The following is a 16,379-nucleotide window of genomic DNA, read 5'->3' as shown; positions in this document are numbered from 1 at the left end:
GAGAAAGGAAAAGCCACGAGCCTCAGGAGGGCCTGGACTGTTCCAGCTGCTGCAGCTGAGGGTGAACTCCTGGAAAGGGGGGGTTTGTTCCCAGTTTTCTGCACCTGCAGCTCCGGGATGGATCCAGCGCACTGGAGCCGGAGCAGATCCCAGCTCCCACACAGAGCACAGATCCTGATGGATTTTGGGGATATTTGGGATCCTGGGGGCCCTTCCCAGCTCCTGAAGCCACGTTCCTGTTGGCTCCAGGGCTGGCTGGGCCACAGGACAGGGATGAAATAATCTTTGGATTGGCTCAGTGGGAAGGCGTGGGAAGGAGATGAAAGAGCCCTTGCCCCATTCCAGGCTGGAGAAATGGTTCCCAGCCCATTCCCACCTGGTAAACCTGGACAGAACCTTCTGCCCAAAGCTTTGGGACGAAGGGACCTCAAAGCTCATCTTGGTCCAACCCTGACACCTTCCACTATCCCAGGGTGCTCCAAGCCCCATCCAGCCTGGCCTTGGCCACTGCCAGGAATGGGGTTTGTGCCCTGGGCAAGGTGGGAAGTGCCACAGGAAGGCTGGAGCAGCTCCCTAAAGCCCCCGGCCCGCTGTGCCCTGCGGGGGAAGGTTTTGGGAATTGTTTCCACCAGGTTTCCAGCAGCTCCTTGGCTGCCAGCTCCAGTCCCAAACTGGTTTGCAGGAAGGAAACCGATCCCCTGCTGGGCACCACGGGCTCCAGACACATCCAGCAGCTGGGACACACAAATCAGGATTTGGGCAGAGCTGGAATCTCCCCCTCTGTGGGGGAAGTGTGGCAGCTGCTCCAGGACAGAGGGAATCAAAGCAAATTCCCTGCCTGGGATGGAGATCCTGGGTTTGCAGGCTGGAATTTCCTGAGGAGCCCTCCATCCTGCTGGAGATGGATTCTGGACAGGGAGGGAGGAGGCACCTGAAACATTCCCTGAGCCTTGATTAACACCTGGTTTTGCTTCAGAAGCATCTTCCTGGTTTACCCTGAGTTCGAGCTGCTTCCTGCAGCTCCACAGAGTCCATCTGGGACGTGCCAGAGATCTGCAGCCAGGCAGAGCAGCCCAGCCCCAAAAAACACAGTGTCCTGCCATGGAGAGGGTGTCTGCATGACCTTCTCCTCTCCAGGCTTCCAGGTTTTATTTGCTTGAACTCTCTGCTCCTTTTTTATGGTTCCCCCGAGCTGACAGGCTCAGCACAGGCTCTGCTCCCATCATTCTGAGACCAAGATTCCAGACAGAGCTTGCCAGCCCCGTGGAAAGCAGGTCCTGGGAGCTGGTGGAACCAAATCCCATGGAAACAACCAACAAGGCTGCCCTGGTTTTAAAGGAGAAGCTTCCAAGCCCTTCAGCGGAGCCAGTTGGAGCTGCCCAAGGCTGGGATTATCCCAAGGGCAGGTGCACACATGGATCACCCTCCCTACCAGCCAAATCCAAGCCTGCAGAGGCACCTGGAGATTTGGCACGTGGAATTCAGCAGAACTGAAGCGTTTCTGCCTCTGGCTGAGCTCAGCTCCCTCCCAGTCCAGTCATCCAGGGGCCTCCCAGGCAGGAGCTGCTCCCTGCCCCACAGAGAGGCTTTCTTTGGGATTAAATGATCCAAGAGCTCTGGGATCATTCACTCCATGGGGATTTTCCTCAGCTGCTCCTCACCCCTGGCAGGATTTTGGGTAGCAGAACATTTGGGTTTTGGCAGTAGTTTTGCCAGGATCTGCAAAGGAGCAGGCACCCAAGGCTCATAAACTGCAGAATGATGTGCAAGAACAGCTCGAGCTCCATGGAAAATCCCAGCTGGCCCAGCAAGGGATGCTCCCCTCCCTGCTGCACCTCTCACTGAGGTCAAGGCAAGTAACAACCCAGAGTCCAACCTCTGAAATTCCAGCAATCAGGACCAAGGCTCCTTCTCCCCCATCCTTCCAAGTCAACCATCACAACCCCCTAAATCCAAGAAACTGGAATTGTCCATGAGCATCTTCCAGTGGAGAGGCAGCTGAAGTCCCAGCCTGAGGAACTGCCCCTTGGAATGGTTCCAAAGTGGACAACTTCAAACCCTGGGAGCTCCCCACACTCTTAAAGCCTGACTTAACTCCCCAGATTAGGAGCTGGTTTTCCTCAGGGTGACCTGAAATCCCTCAGTGCAATGCACTGAGCCCAGGCTTGGTTTCAGCTCTGCTGGTCCCTGATGCCACAGACCTGCCCCTGCCTTTGGTCCCTTCCCCGGGAGAAGCCAGCTCAGCTCCCTGCTCCAGGCATCCCCACATGGGCAGGAATTCCAGCTTTGCCAGCAAAGACTCACAGCCCTTCAATCCCACCCCGTGAAAATTCCCTCCAGCCAGCCAGGTTGCATCTCTGGAGGGAATTCCGTGGGGGAAGGAAGGAGCTGCTGCCCTGGAATAAAAGTTGGACAAGACAATTGCACACAAAAGGCAGCAGTTGCCATCCCCTGCTGCAGAAGCCAAACTGACTCCCAGTGGGATCCTGCTCTCCCTAAAAGTGCAGCATCCATTATAGATTTATAAATAATAAAATGTTGTTTAAAACAATATTATTGTTTTAAAATCTGCAATATTGTTGTAAATATTGTTGTTAATATTGTAAAATGTTATTATTTACAAATATATTTATATATTTATAAGTATTGTTAGTTTAAAATGTTATTATTTACAAATATATTTATATATTTGTAAATATTGTTGTAAATAAGAAGATATGATTTTAAACAACATTATTGTTTTAAAATCTGCAATATTGTTGTTTTAAATATCGTTATACATAATAAAATATTATTTAAAACAGTAAACTGAGGGAAATGAACAGGCTGGGACCTGGAAGGAACCAGGGGAATAAAGGGGAGGAAATAGGGGAGGAAAAAAGGGCAGAAAAAAGGTGAGGAAAAAAGGGCAGGAAAAAAGGGAGGAAAAAAGGGGAGAAAAGGGTGGAAGGCAGGGGAAAGGTGAGAAAAAGGGGGAAAAATGAGGGAAGGAAAAGGAGGGGAAAGGAGGGGGAATAGGGGAGGAAAAGGGGTGGGAAAAGGAGGGAAAAGGGAGAAAAAAATAGGGAAAAAGGGGGGAAGAAAGGGGGGGAAAAGGGGGAGAAAAGGGGGGAGGAAAAGGGGAGGAAAAAAGGGGAGAAAAAAAGGGGAGGAAAAAGGGGGGAAAAGAGGGGAAGGAAAAGGGAGGGAAAAGGGGGAAAGGGGAGGAAAAGAGGAGGGAAAATGGGGGGAAAAGGAGGAAGAAGGCAGGAAAAAAGGGGGAAAAAGGGGAGAAAAAAGGGGAGGAAAGGGGGGAAATGTGAGAAAAAGGGGAGAAAAGGGGGGGAGAGGGAAAGGTGAGAGAAAGGGGGGAAGGGGGGAGTAGAGAGGAGGTGTTGCTGCAGGTGGCAGGAGCAGCTGGTGGCACGTGCTGACATCCAGCTCTGCTTGGAGCTGGCTGGGCTTTGTTTCGCCAGGAATTAACAGGAGAAAAGTACAACTCGGAGCGGTGCAGCAAAACAGAGCTTTGCCCCAAGAGTGGGGAGCAGACCAAGGCCTGGAGGCCAAGGGAAACTCCCAGGAAATTGTGTTTGGAGCCCCCAAAGGCTGGATCCCAAAAGGATCCAGGGGGATGCGAGATCCATCCATCCCCAGCTCCTGCAAAGCCTGCTCAGCAGCCTGGTTTTCCCTTCCAGGAGGTTCCTGGCAAACACTCCCAGGCAGGAAGGCTGGGTTGGAAGCCAGGGTGGGCTCTGGATGAGCTGGAGATTGTTTTTCATGGTTTTCCTGGGGTGTTGAAAGAAATCCTTGGTTCTGCACGACCTGGGAGCTCTGGGAGAGCAGCGGGGTCGTGCTGGAGCTCTGGAGATGATTAAATCCCAGCTCTGAGGCTCAGGAGTTGGAGAGAGCTCCCTGAGCTTTATTGGTGATGTCAGCACCACCTCGGGGGCTGCTCACAGCCCTTCCCTGCCCACAGCCTTCCAGAGGCTCTCTGGGAAGCCCAGGCTGGAAATGGGATGGATTTCCTCACCACCATTCCCTCAGTGTTGTGCCAGGCTGGAAATGGGATGGATTTCCTCACCACCATTCCGAGTTTTGTGTCCAGGCTGGAAATGGGATGGATTTCCTCACCACCATTCCCTGAGTTTTGTGCCCAGGCTGGAAATGGGGTGGGATTTCCTCACCACCATTCCAAGTTTTGTGTCCAGGCTGGAAATGGGATGGATTTCCTCACCACCATTCCCTCAGTGTTGTGCCAGGCTGGAAATGGGGTGGGATTTCCTCACCACCATTCCCTCAGTGTTGTGCCAGGCTGGAAATGGGGTGGGATTTCCTCACCACCATTCCCTCAGTATTGTGCCCAGGTTTCCTGTGCTGGCACGTGCCAGGAATGATCCCAAAGGGCAGGGAATGGCTGCTGGGAGAGGGCAGAGGGGGAACTTGGAAGGAATTGGCCTCAATGATTCACCAAAAAACCAAGGTTTTACATGAAAGCCTTCATCCAGCCCCTGGTATCCTCATGGCACACGTGAGGCTGTTCCACAGGATCCATCTCCCTAGATCCATCTGCCTCTTTTTATCCCATAAATCCTTCCCTTCATTCCCACTTGCTGGAAGCAAATGATTTTCCAGAAGGCCCCAAGCAGAGAAGCACAAATCCAAGACATTATGTGGATGCAGTGCTGGAGCTGCCCCTTCCCTCAGGTTCCTCCTGGAATGCCCAGGCCTTTCCTGCCTGGACAGAGACAACCACAGAGCCACTCCAGCCGATGCCAAAGGCAAAAAACCAAATTAATCCTGCCAGTTTTGCCCTGCTCGGGCCCAGCTGAGGGAGGCTGATGTGCAGAGCACTCAGAGGGAGCAGCTCATCCATCCCCTGAGGGCTGAGCTGTCCAAATCCAGCTCGCTCTCTGCAGGAAAACAACATCCCTGCGTGGAGCTCTGTGTTGGATCCTCCAAAAGCTCTTCCAAAAGATCCCAAAGTGACACTGGGGGCATTCCCAGGATCCTGGCCATCAGGAAGAGCTTGTGCCCATCCCTGCCCAGCCCCACGGAGGCCTCTGGAGCCTCCCAACTGATTGAAATCAATGATTTTTAACTCGCTGCTGCTGAGGGGAGCACTCCCATGAGCTCCATCCTTTTCCTTTGGAGGCCCAGAGCTGCAGACTCCCTCTGGAAGGCCCTGGTGCCATTGTGTGAAAGGGAAAAAGGGAAAAAAAACAAGGATCAGCAAGTGAGGAACCTCAGGGGGTGATGGATTTATCATCTGCTCTTGCTCACGGGATGAACCCGTCACGAGATGGGGCAAGAACTGACCTTGGAGAAGCCAAGCTGGAGATTTCCCCAAATCCCTGAGGAAAACAACTCTCTGCTAATCCCAGAGGCTCCAGGCCAGCCCTGAATATCCATTAGGCTGGGGAACAGCCAAAACTCCAGCTCCAGGCCTCTGCTTTCACTCTTTGTGCTGGTCCTGCTCCTTTTGGGGGACTCTGTGGCAAAGGCACATCCAAAGGCCACCTGAACCTCAAAGGAACCGAATTTTAAAGTGTACCAGAAGAAAGAAGCTGATGAACCCCTGCAGCACATCTCCCTCAGCCCTCTGGGAGCTGTGGAGATCTCCCAAAGCAGCAATTCCCCAGCAGAGCAGACCACACAGATGGAACCGGCTGGAGAAAAAGGGCCTGGATTTTTTATATCTCTCTATTTTTTTTAGTTTTTATATCTCTCAGTTTTGTCTGGTGTTGCTTTAACCTGTAGACAGTAACTCGAGGAGGTGCTGCTCATCTCCTAAAGTTCCCTCCTGCCCAACCTTAAATGACATCTAGGGAGACACAGAAATCCCTCTGAGCTCCCTCCTGGCACCACCACAGATCCCAGAAGCCAAGGTGTGAGCCCCCAAAGGTGCCAGCACATCTCCAGACCAGTCTGACACCCTCAGTGTCCCAAAACTTTCCTTTTTTGCCTGAAATCTGAGTTCATTTTTAAGGCAGCAGTTGCATAAGCACTTCTGCATGTGGTTAAGTTGTAAAACTCTTGGCCCAAGGTTTCCCTCACCATGGTTGAAGTGTTATTTCAGGGGGGAGGGAGGTTGTAGAAACTGAAAATCCAGACCTACCCAAGCTTCAAATAAGTTTTTTTTTTTTTTTTTTTTTTCCTGAAGACTGAAATTCCTGGGGTTTAAATCCCTGCTCTTTTTTTCTTGGAACAGCACCTGGGAGGAAGTTTAACCCCCTGAACAAGCACTACCTTAGAAAAAAGGAGGTTTAATAGTTCTGTTCTTTAGAGGAATGGAAATGTATTGTTAACAGCACTGGGGATTATTAAAACTTAGGGAAAGCAAATTAAAAACGATTTCTGTCCTCACCATCTCCTGGCTTTTTGTGCTTTTCCTACCCTGGAGTGGGAGGTGCTGCACAAGAGGGGAGGGATGGGTGGGAAAAGCCTTCAAGTGCCTTCCCTGCCTTGGGTTTTCCTTTCCTGCTTCTTTTCACTTCCCTGTCTCCACAGGGAAACCCTGGGAGTTCCCAGAGCCAAAAGTTTGGATTTTCTCCTCCTCAACCCTTAATTTGCATGGAATTCTCCTTTTTCTGCACTGCATCTTCTAAAATAATGTGGATAAAATAGGGAATAAGAGAAAATCCAAACTCTGATGATCTGAGCAAGGAAAACCCAGCACTGGGAAGAGACTCAGGGAATTCCCTCATTCCTGGGAGGGCTGAAACCTGTCCTTAAACCAGTGATTAAACACAATTAACATGAGCTCAACAGCCAATTTTACCAGGAGAATAATTAGCAACCAGCTCTGGAGCTGCTCTTTCTCACCCTTTGTGATGTTGTCAGTTTACACAAATTCCAATCATTAGGAAAAAAAAAAATTATTTCTCATGCAAGGTGCAAACAAACCTAGGCTCCTCTTCCATCCAGGATGGATGATGAAAGAGAATAAATTAGGGAAAATACAGATTCCTCTGCTTACCTTGCTTTTGGAACCACTTTTCCATATCCTTGTGAGGTTCCTTGCAGGGGATATTTATCCTCCACAATAATTCCCCATCCTGCTGCAGTTCCAATGGTTTTTAAAAGGATGCAACAGAAAATCCACTAACCTTGAGGCCCTGGGGGGCTGGGAGCTCTGCAGATCTCTCACTCCTGAAGGGGTTTCCTGAAGGGAATCCTGTTTTTCCAGGTGGAACAGCACAAATTCCTGGGGAGAAGGATCAGAATTGGGTTGTGTGTTAACGTGGTTGGTCTGGGACAAAGCTTGCACCTCAAACATTAAATCAGCACAGGAGGATTGGGAAAAAAGCGGGAACAGATGTCTGTTCAATTCTCCAGGATTTCCCCAGGATTTTGTTTCTAAGATTTCTAAGATCAATTTCTCCAGGTTGTTGTTTTTAAGACGTGGAATTTCATGATCCTTGGGTCAGCCACAGGTGTCACCTCCTCATGACTGTTTGTGGTAAGTATATATGTTTTTTATTTTTTTATAGAAGTACACAGAGAGAAATGAAAAAGAAAACCATTTCTACTTTTACTCTTTGGTTTTTTTTATGTGGAATGTATTTAGAAAATTATTTACCTAAAGTGAATACTTAATTAGATTCTAGTGAAGATTGTTTGAACCTGATGGCCAATCCAATCCACCTATATCTAGACTCTCAAGAGAGAGTCACAAGTTGTGTTAGAGTTAGAGTCAAAGTAATATGTAGATTTAGTATCCTCCTTTTATATAACATATTAATGTATGTTAACATAGTTATGATAAATAAATAATTCAACCTTCTAAATTAAGTCAAACATCGTCATTTCTTCCCATTAGGTTCACCTACATTTACAATAACTGTTCCACATCTCCACCCTTGGAAAAGCAGGGTTTTCCAGGGGAAATGCCATTCCCAGGGTTTTCCAGGGGACATGCCTTTCCTCTGGGAATGCCCCAGCTCGGGGGTGCTGCTGCTCCCAGGGACAGTCCCCAGGAGGACACCAGAGCGTCCCTGCAGGCACAGGAGCCCAGCTCCCTGTGAGACCCCAGGGGCTGGAGCTGTCCTGGAGGTGTCAGCAGCTCCTGCATCCCCCAGTGTGGGAATCCAGGGAATCCCTCTGGGACCCTGGCAGGGGTCAGAACCCCCCTGGACAGAGCCCCAGAGACACTGGCTGTGATCTCTGGCCATGGAAAAGAGTTTTCAATCTTACAGGATGAATTTCCAGCTCTGAGTGTTTGATATCAGTAATAATTAAGTGTGGCACGGGTGCAAAAGTAAAATTCTAGGATTCTAGATGAGGGGTCCAAAGGGGACAAGCTGGAGGAAATTGGGTGTGCCTTGTCCTTTTTCTCCTTCTTCATGCCCTCCATGTCTCACTGTGGTGTTGGCATTTTTCTGTTGGTTCAGGCTGGGGACACACTGTCCAACGTAGGTGACAGATATTGGCACGTTCTTGTAAATGCAGCCCAGGGAGTTTCTGGTATTTAATGTTTGTCACATCCCACTGAGGGCAGAGCCCCACACGCTGCCCTGCAGGACAGAGCTGGGCAGGGCAGCAGAACATGTGAGAGATCAACAGAATAAACAACCTGGAAACCAGCACAGACCAATTATGGCTTCTGCTTTGGCAGTGGGGCTGACAGACAGAGACTTTTACAATCTCAGAATCATCAATACCTCAGATTCCAACACCCCAGGGCAGGGGCAGTACTCAGGGCAGGTGTCCTGCAGGGATTCAGTTCCAATTCTCCAGGAAAATCCCCCTGGTTGTGTCAGGGAGTTCAGGCTTTGCTGAGTTTCCCTGTTTCTCCTGCGGTATTTTCGATTTAAGTGACCAGAGGTGGTGATTTGGGGTCTCTGAGGGAAGAGCCATTATAAATTCCTATCAGGGAGGGCAGGGAGGCCCTGGAATGGATTTCCCAGAGAAGCTGTGGATCTCTGGAAGTGCCCAAGGGCAGCTGAAGCTCTCCCCAGGACTTCGGGGGGGATGAGCAGCAGTGTCACCTCTGGAGGGGACAGCAAGGACTGGACCCGTCACGTCCAGAGTCCCTTTAATTCTACCAGCCAGCACATCCCAGGTCAGTCTGAGGGTAAAAAAAACAAGCTGGTTTCCATCTTTCCAAGGGTCCCAAAAAGCACAGAACTGGATGAAAGCCATGCATGACTCCTGGCAATTACAAGCTCCTCGTTAAGAGCTTTGCTGAAAGAAATGTAATTTAGCCACTGATGTGGCTCTACCCAGGGACAAGACGCAGCAGGAGCAGCGTGGAGCCTTTATCTCCCCACTGTCCCATCCATTTTCCTGCTCTTTCAGCGCCCACCTCCCTGGCTGGGGTCTGCTTTGAAGGTTTGTTGGTTCAGGGTGTAATCAGCACTAATAATTTCTCCACCCCAGGACTATTAGGCACGTTTGGGAAGTGATTTCCCACCCCTCAGAGACCCTGCAACTGGATACCCTGAGTGCTAACCCGTGGATTTCCTCCACTTCAGCAGATCCCGAGGCCTCGCAGAAATTAGCAATCCAAACAAATTCTGCTGGGGTTTCAGAGATGAATTCTTGCAATAACACTGCCCTGAGATTGGATTTGGGGCTGGAGCTCTCTGCAAAAGCAGGAAAATGTCCCAGACAAAGAGAGATTTGCCCAAAGTTCAGCTCAGTGGTCACGTAGATTTGTGTCTCCCCCTTCCCTGCACTGATTACCCAGATTATTTCTGTCTCAGTACAAGTTCAGTCACTTCTCCTTATCCAGAAACTCCTCCTTTCCACGAGTTCCAGAGAAAAATGAAAGTGAGCAGATTAAAAATAGAAGAGGGGAAAAAAGAAATAAAACCCAAACAACTTGCTATCTGTATGACTTTTGCTTCTGGCACTTGCAGAGCTGTTCCTTGTTTTGTTTGCTTTTAATTCTTTGCCTTTTTGTCTCCCCTTTCCCAAGAGAGAACTGCAAAGGTCAGACACTGCCACGCTCCGTGTGGCCCAGGCAGGAGCTGCCTCGGCTCTTGGCAGGCTCAGAAATCAGAGAGTTCCTTAGGAGAGTCCTAATCCAGGCTCAGGAATCAGAGAGTTCCTTAGGAGAGTCCTAATCCAGGCTCAGGAATCAGAGAGTTCCTTAGGAGAGTCCTAAACCAGGCTCAGGACACAGAGAGTTCCTTAGGAGAGTCCTAAACCAGGCTCAGGAATCAGAGAGTTCCTTAGGAGAGTCCTAAACCAGGCTCAGGAATCAGAGAGTTCCTTAGGAGAGTCCTAAACCAGGCTCAGGAATCAGAGAGTTCCTTAGGAGAGTCCTAAACCAGGCTCAGGAATCAGAGAGTTCCTTAGGAGAGTCCTAAACCAGGCTCAGGACACAGAGAGTTCCTTGGAGAGTCCTAATCCAGGCTCAGGAATAAGACAGCTCCTTAGGACAGGACCGAAACCAGGCTCAGGACACAGAGAGTTCCTAATCCAGATTTGGGAGGAGCAGAGCAGGAGCTGGGAATGCTGAGCCACGGGCTGAGAGCAGCACAGCAGCCAAATCCCCACCCCAGGGCTGAGCACTGAGGGAAGGGGAGCACCCACAGGTGAGGGAAAAATGGGATTTTACATCTGGTTTAACAGAGGAGGATGAGGGATTGGAGAAGAGTGGATTTTAGACGTGGTTTAAGAGAGGGGACTGAGGAAAAAGTGAATTTTATGTCTGGATTTAAAAAAGATGGCTGAGAGAAAAGAGTGGGTTTTACACCTTGGTTCTGTGTGGAAGCAAATAATTTTTCTTCTTACATTTACTGTTATTATTATTATTGTGAATGGATGTGATCTGGGCAAAAGGCAGCGGCCAGCGAGGCCAAGAGCAAAGGATGTTGCACTCACAGAGATGTGATGAGACAACAACTTGGCCACGAGTTTCAGCTCAAAAGCTTGAGCTCTTAGGGCTGAAAACATTTAGGGCAGGAGCAGAAAAACAGGAAGATGTCGACTGGCCAGAGAAAGCAGGAAAATCTCTCCCCAGCACCTGAACTGCATCAGCTGAGACAAGTCCTCTCAGGAGATTTTCCTTCCCCTCCCACAATGTCCAGCTTCCTCCTTTGACTCTGCTCCCCATCCCAGCTTTGTGTTGTCATGTGGATGACTTGGATCATCTGTGTCTCTCCTGCACAGGGCCTGACCCAGGCAAGCAGGGCTTGTAAACCCAGGGCCTTTTGATGTCTGGAGCAGGCAGCCAGGCTGCTGGAATTTATGGCTTCCAAGGAGCACGGGGGAAAGGGAGAAATTTATGTTAGGAAAATGTGACTGTCATCTTCGTTTATCTCCCAGTTTTGTAATGGAAAACAGGCATTTCACAAGCACATCCCCACAAAACCCAGCGTGAAAGGGTTCGGGGGGCCGAGCGCGTTAACCATGAACTGCTCCATAAATATCAACGTTATTCTTCATAATAATGTCAACAATAATGCTGCAATAAATCACACGGCACCTGCAGCACCCCATCCCCATGCACCTGGCAGCCTTGGAAACCAAAGCTGCAGCATCTCTTCCTTCTTCCTATCCTTGGTGCTGCCTGGATCAATCCGAAAATCCTGGGATGCTCCGGAGCACAAACCCCCCACGCTCAGTGCAGCAGCTGTGCAGCATCCCACAGGCAGCAAACAAAGTGTGGAGCTCCACCAGGATGCTCCAAAGTTCAGGAAAGCCCAGCCTGAAGGCAGGGATTACCTGGAATCCTGCAGCTGGAGCAGGCAGATAAGGAAAGCAGCTCAAGCTGAAGGAGTTAAACCCACGCAAATCAAAATGCTCCCATTTCGAGATGAAATCCACTCAAATTTGCATTCCCACTCCATGAGTTTGTTTGCAGTCCTTGGCAGCTCATGGGGACTTTTGGATTTAGAGCAGGAAAGAGCAGAGATTCTGCTCCAGCCCCCCCCCAGCTCAGGAAAACCTGAATTAAGAAACCACCTATTGCATCTGGTACCAAAGAATCCCAACTCACTCCTGCTCCTGACCTCCCCACCCAGCCCTTCCCAATATTTCAACCATTTTCCAAGAGTTTAGATGGGAAGTTTTTCCCTACTCACCCTGGAGGTGGTGGCAGTGCTGCTCCTGGGCAGTTTTTTATGTGCTTTTCCTTTGACAGGGAGCTGATTGCAGAGGTCTGGGATTACGTCTGCATCTCCAAATCTTTCTTCCTCAGCTGGAAAGTCTCAAGTTCCAAGCTGGGATTCCCTCTCCACCCCCTTTCTCCAGGACTTAACCCTCCTTTTGCTGGAAGGGTCTGTCTGGTCAGCACCCACCAAAATCTCAGGGACAAAAAGAAGAGGGAAGGGGGCATTTTAAGAGAAAAATCAGTGTTTTCTTGGGTGTTCTCTGCTTACTAACTCTGTTGTAAGAAAGCGCTTTTTAGTTACGATATTTTAAATTCTGGACTTTCAGAAACCAGCCCCAAAGGATTAAATGTTTCAAGGCTTTTTAAAAATTGATTTTATGTCAATTTTTTTTTATTACACCGTTGATCAGTCCATGGGTTTCCAGCCAGGAATTTGCTGTTCCCCACAAACAAGGGGGACAAGAATCCATCGTTCCTCTGGTCAGAAACCAGGAAAAAGCACTTTTAGCCCAACTCAACCCTCCTACTTTGAGAACTTCACGTGATCAGGACATTTAGGAACAATTTCTTCCCTGGAAGGGCTGTCCAGTCCTGGCCTTGGCAGTGCTGGGGGATGGTTGGACTTGATGGCCCTAAAGGTCTTTTCCAACCTGAATGATTCCTGATTCTCTAAATTCAGGATATTTCCCACATTATTGGGTGGTGCTTATTGGGACAAAGCCTGGGAATGGATCCAGTGACTCTGGACCGTGTGGATCCAGGGACATCCCTTGGGATCAGCCTTGCACACCCATCCCAGGCTGCCACACACCATTCCTGTTCCTATTCCTATTCCTATTCCTATTCCTATTCCTATTCCTATTCCTATTCCCATTCCCATTCCCATTCCCATTCCCATTCCTATTCCTGTTCCTGTTCCTGTTCCTGTTCCTGTTCCTGTTCCCATTCCCATTCCTATTCCTATTCCTGTTCATATTCCTATTCCTGTTCCTGTTCCTGTTCCTGTTCCAGTTCCCATTCCCATTCCCATTCCCATTCCCATTCCCATCCCAAGGCACTGACGGCCCCGTGGGGCTGCATTTGGTGACACTTGGCAGTGGCAGAGGAAGATGAGGAATCCCCCACTCCTGAGCTGTTTGGGCACTGCTCTTCCTCCTCCTCCTGCCAATCCCTCTGCCTCAATTCCCACCTGGATTTCCTGGCTTGCAGTTCCTGCAGCTCCTTCCCTGCCCAAACTGAACAGCTTTTCCCCAATTTTCCTTCCCAACAGCAAAACTCCAATCATGAGCTTTTCAATTGACCCTCGACTGGATGGATTTGCACATGGATTAAAGCTGCCAAAATCTGGATTTGGAGCCCAGAGCCTGAGGGACCCCAAATCCAAGGACACCTGTGCAGCACAGAGCTGGGATTCCAGCGGGATTGGAGCAGGGAATGACACAGGTGAATCCCAAAACAAAACCACAACCAAACACGAAAACCTCCCCTCCAAATGTTCAACCACTTCCCATCAATGAGTTTTATCAGTGTCAGGAGTGTTGTGTTTGCATGGAAAACTGTCAGTCCATGCAAAGACATTCCAAAGTTTTTAAGGGAATAATCCTACGAACTCGATTTTCTGGCGGGGAAAATAAGACATTCCACTTTTTACAATATGGAAAATAAAAGTGAATCATTCTTGTCGCTGAACTCCAGGCTCAGTGAGCTCTTTGCCACACAAGAAAACTTCCATGAAAGCTCAGGGAAGTGTCAGAGGGGGAAGTGTTGGGATGCAGAGTTTATTTTTGGAAAATCCTGAGGCAGAACCTGCCAGAGGAGCCGCTGCTTTCGTTCTAACGCTCAACTGAACGAAGCTCCCAGGAGTTTCAGGCAGAACCCAAACCAGATGTAATCCCCCCAGATGTTTACAGACTCCTTCAAAACCCGGCGAGGGATAAACAAAATGGGAAAGGAAAAAAAAAAGATGGAAAATCCCCTCCAAGCCTCTCCCCACCGCCTCGCCCCTGCCTACCTCCAGTGCTGCTGCTCCTGGGGTGAGTGAGGAAATTTGGGGAACTCTTTCCTGCCAGAAAATGAGGAATTCCCCAGGAACCCCCTCCCTGGGCTGCAGAGAGGAGGGAAAGGCAACCTGAGCGTGGAAAAGGAGGGAGGGATCCAACCAAACCCACAAACTGCTCCTTGTTTTTTTTTTTTTTTTTGCCTCGCTTTTCCTTGGATCCCTCCCTCCTCCTCTTTTCTGAACATTTGGATTTTTTTTTTTTTGTTTTTAATTTCTCTGCTGGTTTTGCTGAGGAGAGCAGGGCGCCCATTAGAGCGGGGGGATGAAGAGAGTTGAGGGAGGATTGAGTAATGCAAGGGCTGTAAAATCCCAGGAATTGTGCAAGGCAGATGGCCCCAGGGAGAGCGCGGAGCTCCCTGGACAATCCCAAAGGATGGGGCTGATTGAAGCCCCCCAGAGGAGCTGGGAGTGGGAATTTTGGGGAGAAAAAGCACCAAAATGGGAGTTTGCTGTTCCACCCAAAGTGGGAAGCAGCAGAATTCCCAGTGAATCACCTGAGGGATTCCAAAGGGAGCTTTGCTTCCAGCGCCACGTGGGAGCTGCAGGGAAAATCGGGATATGGACTGAAAGTGTTCCTAATTGGCATCAGCTGGAATTTCCAAGGGCGGGGTTTGGGAGCTGTTAAATCGGCCCAATAAAAACCAACTTCCCCCTGCATGAAATGAAGGGCTGAAATTGCTGTCCTTTTTCCTGATTAATGGCATTCAGAATGCAGCAGAGCATGGGGTTTATAAATCTAGAAATATATCTAGAAATAAATAGAAATATATAAATATGTGAAACAGGCTATGTAAATATACAAATATATAAATATAAATACATAAAATAAACGATTTCATATATTCTATATATAAATTATAGAATAAAAATATATAAAAATAAATATATAAAATAGAAATAGAAATTAAACAGAAATACAATATAATAAATATAAAAATAATAATAAACACCAAATTATTATAAAATACAAAGTATATATATGTATTTGTGTATGTGTATGTATATGTATATGTATATAACTATAACTATAACTATAACTATAAATATATAAATATATAAATATATAAATATATAAATATATAAATATATAAGGTGTATTAACATAAAAATAAATATACATACTATCCAAGGTGCATATATAAAAATAAATATAGATATTGTATATATGGTGTGTATATATAAATTATATAGTATGTATATTATATAGTGTATATATTATATATACTATATTATACTAGACGATATTTTTTCCCTTTGCACAAAAAGGAAAAAATTGAATAGGAAAAAAAAGAGGAGAAAACTTAGAAAAGTAGAATTCAGTTTTAAAAAAGGTAAAAAAAGTAAAACAAAGGAGACATTTGCTGCTGGATTAAACTTTGTACGAGACACAGCAGCGCTCCTCTGAACCAGCCCAGCTCAGGAGCTTTGGGATCACCAGGAATTAAAGGAATATTCTTTGTCCAAATCTGCAGCTGGGATAACTGGGAATTGGGCAGGAATTGCTAACAGGAGTTTGAGATCCCGCAGCAATTTAGGGTTTGGGTTGGTTTTGGGTTTTTTTTTTTGGTAGGGATTTGTTTTCTCCCAGTGTTTTTCTAACAGGAAACTCCACATCCATGGAATTGCACCATAAAATCCAGAGCCAGCAGAGGATCTCCACACAGCAGGAGCTCCACCACGGAGATGAGCACCAGAGCGACATTTTTATTTTTTGGATGGAGTTCTTTGCTTTACAGGCAAAGTGTCAGTGCTGAAATGGCTGAAAATGCAGCTCACGAGGACATTCTTGTTTATTTGGGTCACACACAAATCTATTTTATAGATTTGTTTTGCAGGACAAAATGCATTAAACTAACAGGGAAGAAAACCAGGAAAGAAATTCCCCACATCCCTCACTTTTCTGAGACCGATTTCTTGCTGCACAATCCATCAAACCAGAATATTTTAGCTTTAATCAGGAAACCCTTAAGGATTCTTCTTTTTTAGGCAGGATTCAAGATTAAATGATCTGAAGGGTCTTAATAATGGTCCACTAAGAGAATTTTAGTAAAAATCAGCATAAATGGTTGTGGCTTTAGTGAACTGAATATTACTTTTATTAATATTCAGTTCACTAAAGCCACGACCATTTATGCTGATTTTTACTAAAGGCCAAGGCCAAGTAGGGCAACCAGAAGCTCTTCCCCCCTCAAAAAAAACCCAAAACTGAACACCAAAATATTGCTCTCACCAAAATCATCCCAGGAAAACTGGATTCTGCAGGGAATGAGGTGAATTCGA

The 16,379-nt window shown here is 47.7% G+C and overlaps 1 long non-coding RNA gene across 2 annotated transcripts in view; it reads right to left on the bottom strand.

The window, feature by feature from the left end:
* Positions 1-16,186, bottom strand: part of LOC146766449 (uncharacterized) — a 151,562-nt gene extending 135,376 nt beyond the window's left edge. For both annotated transcript variants that reach the window (XR_014958009.1, XR_014958010.1), the window contains exon 1: positions 7,086-16,186. This is a non-coding gene — a long non-coding RNA (uncharacterized LOC146766449). The remainder of the gene's footprint in view (positions 1-7,085) is intronic.
* Between the last annotated feature and the right edge of the window lie 193 nt (positions 16,187-16,379).

The sequence above is a fragment of the Lonchura striata genome, chromosome 11, assembly GCF_050655825.1.
Source record: "Lonchura striata isolate lonStrDom1 chromosome 11, ASM5065582v1, whole genome shotgun sequence".
NCBI lineage: Eukaryota > Metazoa > Chordata > Aves > Passeriformes > Estrildidae > Lonchura > Lonchura striata.
The sequence above is the reverse complement of the archived record's forward strand: the minus strand, read 5'-3'. Positions and strand labels throughout refer to the sequence as shown.